Source organism: Tupaia chinensis, unplaced genomic scaffold (assembly GCF_000334495.1).
Source record: "Tupaia chinensis unplaced genomic scaffold, TupChi_1.0 Scaffold143728_1, whole genome shotgun sequence".
In the NCBI taxonomy this organism is placed as follows: Eukaryota; Metazoa; Chordata; class Mammalia; order Scandentia; family Tupaiidae; genus Tupaia; species Tupaia belangeri.
In genome coordinates this window covers 2,013,867-2,025,846 of record NW_006203577.1, presented here as the reverse complement: position 1 = coordinate 2,025,846, position 11,980 = coordinate 2,013,867, and the positions used below count along the sequence as shown (strand labels likewise).

The following is an 11,980-nucleotide window of genomic DNA, read 5'->3' as shown; positions in this document are numbered from 1 at the left end:
AAAAGGATCTAGATTAAATGACACTTTTAAAACCAACATAACGAAATCAGTATTAAGAAGGAAACTGAATGGGGCTAGGAGGTGGCATGCTGGGTAAGGTGCTAGACTCCCACATGATTGTCCATGATTCAAAACCTGTCCCGAGTCCCTGAAGGCCTTTCTCTCTTTCTCTCTCTCTCTCTCTCTCTCTCTCTCTCTCTCTCTGACTCTGGTGAGTGACCATGCCTACAGCAAATTTAAAATAATAATAAATTAAATTAAATAAGTAATTCTTTTAAAAAATTTAAAAAACAAACTGAATATTGAAGTTGCTGACCTCAAGTAAAAATAGAAGAGAAAAATTGGATTTCATCAAGCTCTTTTTCTAATTTAAGCTAGTACCAAATGATAGGACTCCATCTCCATAGATTTCTAGGATGGCGCAGAGCCCGTTCATGAGCATCTCAGAAAAGATTGACAAGCCTCATGTATTGGGACGAAGAAAGCTGAGTCGGAACCAGATGTACACTTAAGTCCAACAGCCTAGTCACTGTACTTCTGTTAATGAATGCTGAAGTTGATTTTATTTTCTAGCATTCTGTACACTATGAACTTGCATTGAGCAAGAAGTTATCTGAAACAAATAATATTTGCTTAAACTGCTATTTGAGTAATTTTAAAATCTAATTTCCAAATCTAATAACTTCACACATGATTGATTACATCTTAAAACTGGGAACACTTTTTCATCTTAAATAGATTTTTTAAAATTATTTTATTGAACTTTATTTATTCATTCATTTATTTATTTTAGTTTGACCACAGAGAGACAGAGGGAGAGAGAAAAAGTGAGAAGGCAAGCTGCCGGGTCCGGGACTTGAACCATGGTCAGCTATGTGGGAGTCCAGCAACCTTAACCACCATGCCACCTGCTGGCCCCTTAAATAGATTTTATATGAAATAAAAATACATACCAGGACCAGCAGGTGGCCTAGGGGTTAAGGCACTGAACTCCCACATGGCTGACTATAGCTTGAGTCCCAGATCCGAAGGGTTGAAACTCACGCCAGGCACATATGCAAGCATGCCCAAAGATCCCAGAAGGACGATGGAGGATAAGTTTGTGGTGTGGCCCTCACCCCTAGGGGAGTGATTTCTCACTTTCCCTCTCTTTGTCTCTCCAGAGAGTACAGATGCCTTATAGCAAAAACTACTTTTAAAAAAAAATTTTAAGAACCAGCAGTTAACCTAATGGCTATGTTGCTGAACTCCCATGTAGTCGACTGCAGTTCGACTCCCGGACCCAGTGGCTTAAACTCATACCGAGTGCATGTGCGTGCATGCCCAAGATCCCTAGAGGAGAATGAAGAAGGGATTGTGGCATGGCCATCCCCGTGGGGGGTGATTTCTCGCTTTCTGTCTCTATGTCTCTCTCTGTCTTTCTGGCTAGTGCTCGCGCCCTATAGCAAAATCCTCTCCAAAAAAAGTATTTTTTTTAATATTCCAATGTCAAATCTTCTGAATTTCTTTACCATACTATAGTTATATTAGAAAATATTCTCATTCTTAGGAAATACTGAAATATTAAAAGGTAAGGAATCATAATATGTGCAGCATGCCCTCAAATTGACTAGAAACAATTATATACAAGTAAAAAAATTGGAGCTGTGTGTATGTATAACATGTAAACATATTATTTTTTTTTTTGGAGAGATTTTCACTGTAGGGCGCATGCGCTCGCCAGACAGACAGAGAGAGACATAGAGACAGAAAGCGAGAAATCACCCCCCAGGGGGGATGGTCACGCCGCAATCCCTTCTCCTCCATTCTCCTCTCGGGATCTTGGGCACGCACGCACACGCGCCCGGCGTGAGTTTTAAGCCACCGGGTCTGGGACACGAACCGCGGTCGACTACGTGGGAGTCCAGCAACATAGCCATTACGCTAACTGCTGGTTCCCAACATATATTATTCATGCTATACTCACAGAACATGGCAGCTGGGCTTTCCTTCCCAAGCCACCCTAAGACATGGCAGTGGCCCTCCCTAGAGCAGGCTGTGATCTGAGAGAGTGAGAGCGTAATCGCAATGGAACTCATCGTCTTTTTGTAACCTGTCGGAAGTGACATCGCATCACTTCTGCTTTGTTCTAGTCCCTTAAAGGCAGTCCAGTCCACACTCAAACAGGGTAATTAAGCTTCACCAGTTGAGAAGAGGAGTGTTAAATAATTGGGGGCTATCTTGAAAACCATGGCAGTGGCACTGACTTTGCTTATGTGAAATTACACTATGGCTCTGATAAAAAGGACTGGTTGCTTTAGTGGCATTATCTGCTTTCTAGATTTAAAAATGAAGAAGGAAGAGGAGGAAGGGAAGGGGAAGGAGAAAGGAGAAGAAAAGAAATGGAGGAGGAGGAGAAAAGAAATGAAGATTTAGCCACTGTGAACCTTGGATGGGATTCCAAAACGTCATTTGGCACCTATACGATTGAGTCTAGACATTATCCTTCACCTGTGGATTAGCAATGCCTATCAGGAAAATCCTCCTTGACACCTAGCTAAAACCTGAGATGCTCCAGTACACAGGTTATAATAAAGGCCTAGGTGTCTAGGTGCAGAACTAAACTCCCTGAGGAAATATGGGCTCTGCCAAGGGAAGAAGTGAAGAGCATTCAGTAATAGGTGTGGATAAAGTACAGATGACTTTGAGGAAAAAGCTGGCGAGTTCTTGTAGAAGTCCTTCTTTTCAAAGAACTAAGAATTCCAACTAAATTAAAGTCAGAATCACTGTACCTCCCGTGTATACCACTGTCCCTTAGTTCTTTCTGATGTAACCACAGCAGGCAGTAGCTCTGTCTTCTTCCCAGAGGAAAGAGTCCATGCTTTTCAGTCTACCCTCAGAACACAGCACCCCCAGGCTCTTGAGCAACATATTCTCATCTCAACAACTACATTCAGTTTGGAGTACAGACTTCAGACAATTTAAGTGCTTTCTCCCAGACTCATGTTTCTTCCAGGATCTTTTTCATCCTAAGTAAAATTTGAGTTCCAATTATGGGGAGGGGGGACGTCTTGCTTATTTAAAAACTATATGTTCCTCTCTAGTAATTCATTCATTTTGTCTTGACATAATGGACACACAGAAGATATTCAGAAAAGAAACAGTAAATGTGATGAATTATTCTGCATGGACTCTGGTATGAACAAAACTAGAAATGGAAACATAGATTCTTGGAAGTGAGAAGACACCTTAAGATGAGTGGAAAACAAACCTGAATGCCCCACAGAGAATACGAGTAAAATCCCTGAGTGCATAATGTGGAATAGAAAAGACATCTTCGAAGAATGAAAAGTGGAGTTGAGCAGTGATATAGCAGTAATGTAGCCAGATCCACATAGGAGAGATGCCGGTTTTGCATCCCATAAGTATGCCAACACGCATATGCCTGTGATCTGGGTCTGCTGAAACTGAGCGTAGGCCACAACATAAACTGTTGGAGGTTTCTCTCTTTATCTCTCCCTTGAGAAAGTGCTAAAGAGAAACCAAAGAAAAAGCTTATCATACCCAGGTCATAATTATTTTGTTGTAGGAGGTGCAATTTGAAACCCCAAGGTCTATAAATCAAAAATAAACTTGATCAAAATCATCAAAGCAGTTTCTGGGACCACATGGTAGTACAGTGGTAATCCACTGTGGAAGTTTCCCGGTGCAAGTCTGAAGACCTTTCTGAGTTCATCAGACATATGATTCCCATGACCCAAAGCTGGCTGAAGGCTAGGGATGGATCATAGTGTCAAGACCCTATTGGGGGTTCTCTCTCTCATTTCTCATCTTTGTGAGAGAAATAAATCTATAAATTTTTAGAAATAGTAATTCCATCAGAGCCAGTCTCAGTCCTCAGGAAGAGCAAGAAAGAGTCCAGTGGTCCTTAGCACTCTGAAAAATAACTATAGTTTTCAAATAACAGCACCAGACACCTATTAATACAGGAAACTAGTGTTAATACTATTGTCTCGGGACCAGCAGTTAGCATAATGGCTATGTCGCTGGACTCCCATGTAGTCGACCGCGGATCACATCTCGGTGGCTTAAAAAAATTCACGCCGGATGCGTGTGTGCGCATGCCCAAGATCCTGAGAGGAGAATGGAGGAAAAGGAATTGCAGTGTGGCCATCCCCCCTGTGGGGGTGATTTCTCGCTTTCTATCTCTCTGTCTCTCTCTGTCTGGTGAGTGCACATGCCCTATAGCAAAAACCTATGATATCAGAAATCTTGGGATTGAATTTGGAAGAAAATCCAATTGCAACTGGCTTTCAGACAAGTTTGAGAAATTCTGCAAGTTTTTATGAAGCTATGCATCAGGGTCTGGATCATATTCTCAGTATCCAGATGGAGACAGAACAAGACAAATAAGTTTGGTAAGGAAACTCTCCTCTGAGAAAAAACTCCTCTATGTCAATATTCCCTCCAGTCCCTTATTTTCGCTGATCTATCCCTGCACACTCCAATCACATCTTTGTTTCTCAGTCTCACCTCCTACTCCCTCACACGTGACTCTTCTTCAGATTAGCTCTGTCCTCCTGGCACATCCCAGGCACTCCAAGTTTCAGATACTCTCTCACAGTTTATCTCTTCAGTCCTAATCTCCTGAGTCTTTTCATATTCCCTACTTTCACCCATTTCTGATCACTCTGATGTGGAGCTCATTATGCATGCACTCATTTACATCTCACTTTGTAATTCAACTTGTAATTCTCACCTTGTGATGATTAGTTTCACATTTTTAGTTGTAATATTGACCCCTCTTGTTGACCATAATCCTGATTTTTCTTTTGTCTAACTTGTTCAAAAGTTGCAAAAATTAGAGAGAGAAATACAAGTTCATTCTTGGCCAAGATCTGGGCCTGAACTTTAAGGATTTTGTTTTTTATTTTGTTTGTTTGTTTTATAATCATTTATTCAACTTTATTTATCATTACTACTATTATTATTATTATTACTTTTCATTTGACCAGAAAGAAAGAGAGTGAGAGAGCAAGGGAAAGTAAGAAAGCGAGCCACCAGGCCTGGGAGACCAGCATCCCAACCTCCATACCACCTGCCAGCTCCTGAACTGTAAGTTTTGAAGAATATTTCAATGGAAAATTTTCCTGCCACAGATAAATTTCCACAGGATTGGCAGTAGGAAAAAGTGCCTGAAAGGAGAGCAATGGAAATAGATGCTATCTAGGCCTCTGCAATGGATTGTCTTGCCACAATTCACCCCCAGCCTCTGCCATCCCAGAGCATGGGCACATGTATGCTTGTTCACCATGCACAGGGAGGCCCCAGAGTGCAATCCCAGGAGCCTCTAAAATGGGTCCAGCATTGCAGTGTTATGTTACCACTGCACCACCAGCTGGTTCAATAAAGATTTTTAATGTGTGTGGAAAATGGAGTGGGATGGGCCAATGGTGAGAGCTGTGTTCAAGTATTAAACTAGAATTCATTTAAAAGCCTTTAGAACTAACTTCCAGTGTCTACAAAATAAAGGAGCTAGATTAAGGTAAATAACATGAAAAAGACAAAAAAAATTATTTTAGAATGTGGGACAACCCTAAGGACAGGTGACTCACGTCAATAAATCAATGGCACAGGAAGACATGAAAATGGATGCCCTTCATTGGATTAAAAAACATACCAACCAAGGCCAGCCCCTTTTCACATGTGGATCTCACATGACCATCCATAGTTCAAGTCATCACCCTGCAGCTTGAAAACATGCTGGGCACATGTGCATGAGTGCCCAAAAATTCTGACGAGAGAATGAAATGGAGGAAGGGGGATTACAGCATTTACAGCATGACTGTACCCCATAGGTGCCTTCTCTCTCTCTCTCTCTCTCTCTCTCTCTCTCTCTCTTTCTCTCTCTCTTGTTGGGGAATGCATGTACCCTCTGGCCATCAGAAAAAATTTTAAATTAAAAACAAAACACAACAACTAAATGTAGGGAAGGATCCCAATTCTGTGGAACAAGTTAATGTAATTGGAATTGTTCTCTTTATGAAAATTATACAAAATTATAAACACACATTTTATGACCTTCCTGGGGTCATTGAAAGAACCTAGACAAACTAGAGACCCCAAAGTTTAACATTCAAATTCTGTAAAAAATTCAAATCTGTCAAATGCAACAAGTAAACTTTGTTTGAATTCTAATTTAAATAAGCCTGAATTTGTTCTATACAACTATAAAGACATTTTGAGGCAGTCAGAAAAATTAAGTATCAACTGGCTTTAGCTAGAAAACAGAGATATTTAGCGAAAATTTATGTAAATTCAAACTCTCTCTACATTTTATCATAAACCCAAGTTTCTGTCCATGTGTGTTTACTAAAAGTGACAAAAGATTTTGCTATCATATCAAGAGGTTTACTTGGTCATACTAAGGATTAATCACCGGTAGACTCAAAATCATGAATGTTTATTATAGGAAACTAAATTTGTTACAACATTCTAATAGAAAAGAGTGTTCACTCAAAGGTGTTTCTAGGACTGAAAAATAGGTTGATGAAATAATCTCTCTCTTTTTTAATTGCCAGAAGAAAGGGTGAGGTCAGAGGGAAAAAGCATCCTCCCAAAGGGGTATAGTTGTGCCACAATTCCATCTCCTACTTTTCTCCATCCTGTGAGATTTGGGGGACACAGACACATGCGTCCAGTGTGTTTTCCCAGCCACCAGAGCCAGAACTGAAAGATGAGAGATCCAACCCACCTTAACCACTAGGTTAGGGCCACGTCCTTACTCACCAATCTTACGAAAAATATCTATCTTGCTATGAACTCTAAAACAAGTAATATATAATCCAGCCAGTTTTAAAAAAGAAAGGCTGCACAGATTTTTTTTGTTAAAATTAGGAACACAGCTAACAGCAGACTGCCTTGTAAAGTAACTTGAATAAATTTTAAAAGAAGAAGAAATAAGCACAGAGGCTCTCTTAAACTATGCTAAGGTATCTGATCTTTCAACATAAGGATGTTGGAAAGCTTTCAAAGAATTTTAAGTCAGGAAATAAAAGGATTAATTCCACATACGAGAAAGATCACTAATTTTTTGTGTAAACACTCCACATTGAATACATGCTTTTATTTCTGCTCTTTCCCAGTGCCCCAGTGAAATTATAATAAAGAAATAAAAAGGGAATTCATGTCTAAAGACAAGGAGAATGGGAGAGGAGATGACAACCAACAAGAAATGTAAACAAAATTACGGAACTAGAATGTCAAGGGAAACATGGTATTTAGTGTATAATCTCCATCAAAGTTTCGTCATTTTTCTTCATCTAAAACTTGTGCATTTCTTGCTATTCTATCCTACGAACTGTAAATTGCTCTAAATAATCAGATCTTTTAACCATTCCTTCTCTGTCCTTCCACTGTATTTCCTAACTATGCTGAGACTTAACAAGTGTGTGGCTTTGGGAAAATGAGTCTGTCTTTTATCTTATTAAATTTTCTTAATTTTTCTAATTCTAGGATTAATTTCACATTTTGCATGAAAGTCTCCATCATGAGGTATGCAATAAATTTTAACAGAAAACTTTGCATTTTTCCGTCTGTCTAATAGAAAGAAGGGGGCGAACCTTGCACCTCACACCCACCTTCCTCACCCACTCTCCCCTCTTACAGTCTCTAGCATCCATGTCCATCCTCTCCGGCATTACATCTTCGGATCTCTCAACCTCCATCATAGAGTTCAGACATTCGGTACAAACTGAGTGGGGATATATAATGCGTGTCTTTCAAAGTCTGGCTCAATTTCCTCAGCATTAAGTCTTACATATTCATCCACTTTGAGTCAAATGATAGGATCTCAATGTTTCTTATAGCTGTGTAATATTCCATAGTATATATGTGCTACAGCTTCTCAACCCAGTCTTCAGTTTTTGAACCCTTAGGTTGGTTTCATGTTTCAGAGATTGTGAATAATGCTGCAATAAACATGTACGTACAGGTATCTTTCTGATTGTTTTCCTATTCTTTGGGTAAATACCAAAGAGTTGGATTATTGGTTCATATGGTAGTTCTATTTGCAATTTTTTGAAGAATCCCTGTATTATTTTCCATGGAGGTTGTCCTAATTTACATTCCCACTAACCATGTAAGAAAATTCCCTTTTCACCACAGCCTTAACAGCACTTGTTCTTTCTTTCTTTTTTTTTTTTTTTAATCCCAACCATTCTAATTAGGGTTAAATTGTATCTAAATGTGGTTTTAATTTGCATTTCCCTTATGACAAGAGACTTTGAACTTTTTTTCAAATGCCTTTTGGCCATTTGTTAGTCTTCTTTGGAGAGTTGTCTATTTGATTCATTTGTCCATTTTTAATTGATTATTCTTTTTTTAGAGAGAGAGAGTTTTACTTAGGGCATATATGCATTTGCTGGAGAGATAGAGAAACAGAAAGTAAGATATCACCCTCAGGCAGATTAGGCATGCCACAATTCCTTCTCCTCCATTCTCTTCTCAGGGTTTTGGAATACACACACATGCTCCTGGCACTTATCTGAAGAATACTTTGCAAATATTTTCTACCATTCCTAGGGTTGTCTTTTTACTCTAATTATTATTTCCTTTACTGTGAGGAAGCTTTTTACCCTTGTTGTAGCCCCACTTGACTGTTTGGGAAATTATTGGCTGTGCTTTATGGGACTTATTTAAGAAATATTTACCTACTCTAATTTCAAGAGTTTCCTCTACATTTTCTACTAGTAGTTTAGTGTTTTGAGGCTTTATACTTAAATCTTCAAGCCATTTTGAGTTGATTCTTGTTAATGATGAGACATTTCCAGTTTCACTTTTCTGCAGGTGGATATCCAGTACTTCAAGTACTATTTGCTCAAAAGATTTTCTTTACTCCACTACATTGTTTTGTACCCTTTATTTTTAAAAAAATCAGCTAGCTGTTTGATGTGGAGTTTATTTCTGGAATCTCTATTCTGTGTCTATTTTTGTGCTAGTGCCATGCTGTTTTGATTATATGACTTTGTAATATATTTTGAACTCAGGTAATGAGACGCCATCTATTTTATTCTTTTTGGCTAGTATTGTCTTCATGATATGTGGTCTTTTATGATACAAGACAAATTTTATCATTGTTTTTTCTATTTCTGTGAAAAATGTCACAAACAATTGGATCAGAATCACATTGAATATGTAAATTAATTTGGGTAGAACTGACATTTTGATTATATTGATTCTTCTGATCGAAGAACACAGGATATCCTTCCATATTTGTTTGTATCATACGCAATTTCTTTTATCAGAAAGAAAAAATGTTTTTCTTCTAGAGATCTTTCACCTTTTGGTTAGGTTTGTTCCTAGGGATCTTATTTGTTTTGTAGCTTTTGTAAATGAGATTGTTTTCTTCAATTCTGCCTCATTCTTTTCATTGTTGGTGTTTACAAATGCTGTAGATTTTTGTATACTAGCAATGTATTTTCATACAGAGAACATAAAATACTGTAGTAATTCTGTATTTACATTTGTGTGATGTGACATAATATTTGTGAATGTTAATCACTGCTTGACTATGTTAATAAAGTTGTTTAACTATTTTTTAAAAGATGTTTACTTGATAGTACTAAGGATTGATTACTGGTAGGCTTGAAATCATGGGTATTTATTATAGGAAGCTAAATTTGTTACAACACTCTAATAGAGATGTTTGTTCACTTAAAATCAGTCAAAACCAGTCTATCTTACTAAGTTTTCACTCCTGCATCAGAAAAAATAAACATAAAGCTAGAGAACAAAATGGAGCTCAGATAAGGACAAAGAGTCAAGGGCCATAAAGTGTTCAGGTCATGCTATGTGCACAGAATGACCAAGAAATCTTTAGCTGTATACCACACATGTATAGAAATTTAATGTATAATAAAAACACAATTGATCATTAAGGAACCAATTGATCACTGGTTACTTAGTATTGTTTAGAAGGCCTGGCTGATAGTGTGGTGGTTAAGGCAGCTAAATCACACTCAGCCCAGATCCAAACACACAGGGGATCATTTCTTCATCCATTGCTTCCTTTCATGTAGCAGCCACCAGAAAACAACCAGTGATCTCCACCCATAAGAAACAGAAGGTTCTCAGAGGTCGTTGGCTGCCATGCCCAAGAACAAAGGTAAAGGAGAAAAAAACAGGCACAGGGGTAAGAATGGAAATGTATTTGAAAAAAGAGAGCTGGTGTTTAAAGAAGATGGACAAGATGCACAGGTAGTCAAGATGTTGGGAAACAGATGATTAGAGGCAATGTGTCTTGATGGTGTGAAGGGCTTCTGCCATATCAGAGGAAAACTGAGAAAAAAATTTTGGATAAATACTTCAGAAATTATACTGGTTTGTCTGTGAGAATATCAAGATAACAAAGCAGTTGTAACATTTTTATTATTGTGGTCACATTTTAAAAGTATTTTTTAATTTATGATTGTAAAAAAATATACATAAAATACAATTTATTACTGTAACTATTTTTAGGTATTCAATGGCATTAGGTATATTTACATTGAGGTGAAACCCTTGGCATATTTTAAACTTTTTATTATTTTATTTTCTAGTTTCTTTTTATTTTACTTTATTTTAATTCACTTTATACATTCAATCAGTATACATCATTTAGCTTATAAAGCGAATTTACCTAAAGGAGAAAAAAACAGGCACAGGGGTAAGAATGGAAATGTATTTGAAAAAAGAGAGCTGGTGTTTAAAGAAGATGGACAAGATGCACAGGTAGTCAAGATGTTGGGAAACAGATGATTAGAGGCAATGTGTCTTGATGGTGTGAAGGGCTTCTGCCATATCAGAGGAAAACTGAGAAAAAAATTTTGGATAAATACTTCAGAAATTATACTGGTTTGTCTGTGAGAATATCAAGATAACAAAGCAGTTGTAACATTTTTATTATTGTGGTCACATTTTAAAAGTATTTTTTAATTTATGATTGTAAAAAAATATACATAAAATACAATTTATTACTGTAACTATTTTTAGGTATTCAATGGCATTAGGTATATTTACATTGAGGTGAAACCCTTGGCATATTTTAAACTTTTTATTATTTTATTTTCTAGTTTCTTTTTATTTTACTTTATTTTAATTCACTTTATACATTCAATCAGTATACATCATTTAGCTTATAAAGCGAATTTACCCAACAGGAATGCACTTCACAACAGTCCAGTTCAGGATACTACACAGTATAATGCGCATGAGGCTAGAAGTCTCAAGGCATATGTATTGTGAGCTTCCAGACCAGAACTTACTAAAATCAATGAAATAGATACATTTGGTCTGAGAGATGATGATGAAATCCAGTTCCATGATATTGGAGAGGACGATAAAGACACTGATGATATTTAAATTCAACTCAGTGTTTCACATTCCAAGTTTTCTGATGATCATTCTGTGTTTACAATTTTGATGATCATCTATGAAGAAGATTTTATTTGGCATTGGAACAGTCCAATTTGTTTAAAAATTGTTATTGTATTTCTTATAAAGCCAATGATGCCAAATACTCTTAAGTGAAATGGTGACATTTTGTTCTTTTGATGTAATAGAACTTTTGTGTAAAAAAATTATTATATCCACATTTAAAAAAAAATCTATCTTCACATCTAGAAAATAAAATTTTGAATAAATTTTTTGCCTTATAATCAAAATGGATTATAATAAGCTCTAGTTCAAACTATCTGTTTACTCAACACAATCTATGTATTTTGTTATTTATATGTTCTCTTGAAAATTTATAAAAAGAAATTATAGGAACACAAATCAGCATTTGGAGACACAAACAAAAGAAGTAATTTTTCATATTTATGTAGCCATATGTATTTTTTTAGAGGTTTTTGCTATAGGGCATGTGTGCTTGCCAGAAAGACAAAGAGAGACAACCAGAAAGCAAGAAATCACCCCCAAGGGAGGATGGCCACGCTGCAATCCCTTCTCCTCCATTCTCTTC

The 11,980-nt window shown here is 37.1% G+C and overlaps 1 pseudogene; it reads left to right on the top strand.

Moving 5' to 3' along the window:
- Positions 1-416: 416 nt before the first annotated feature.
- On the top strand, positions 417-11,379 carry LOC102469278 (eukaryotic translation initiation factor 1A, X-chromosomal-like; annotated as a pseudogene).
- The last annotated feature ends 601 nt before the right edge of the window (positions 11,380-11,980 follow it).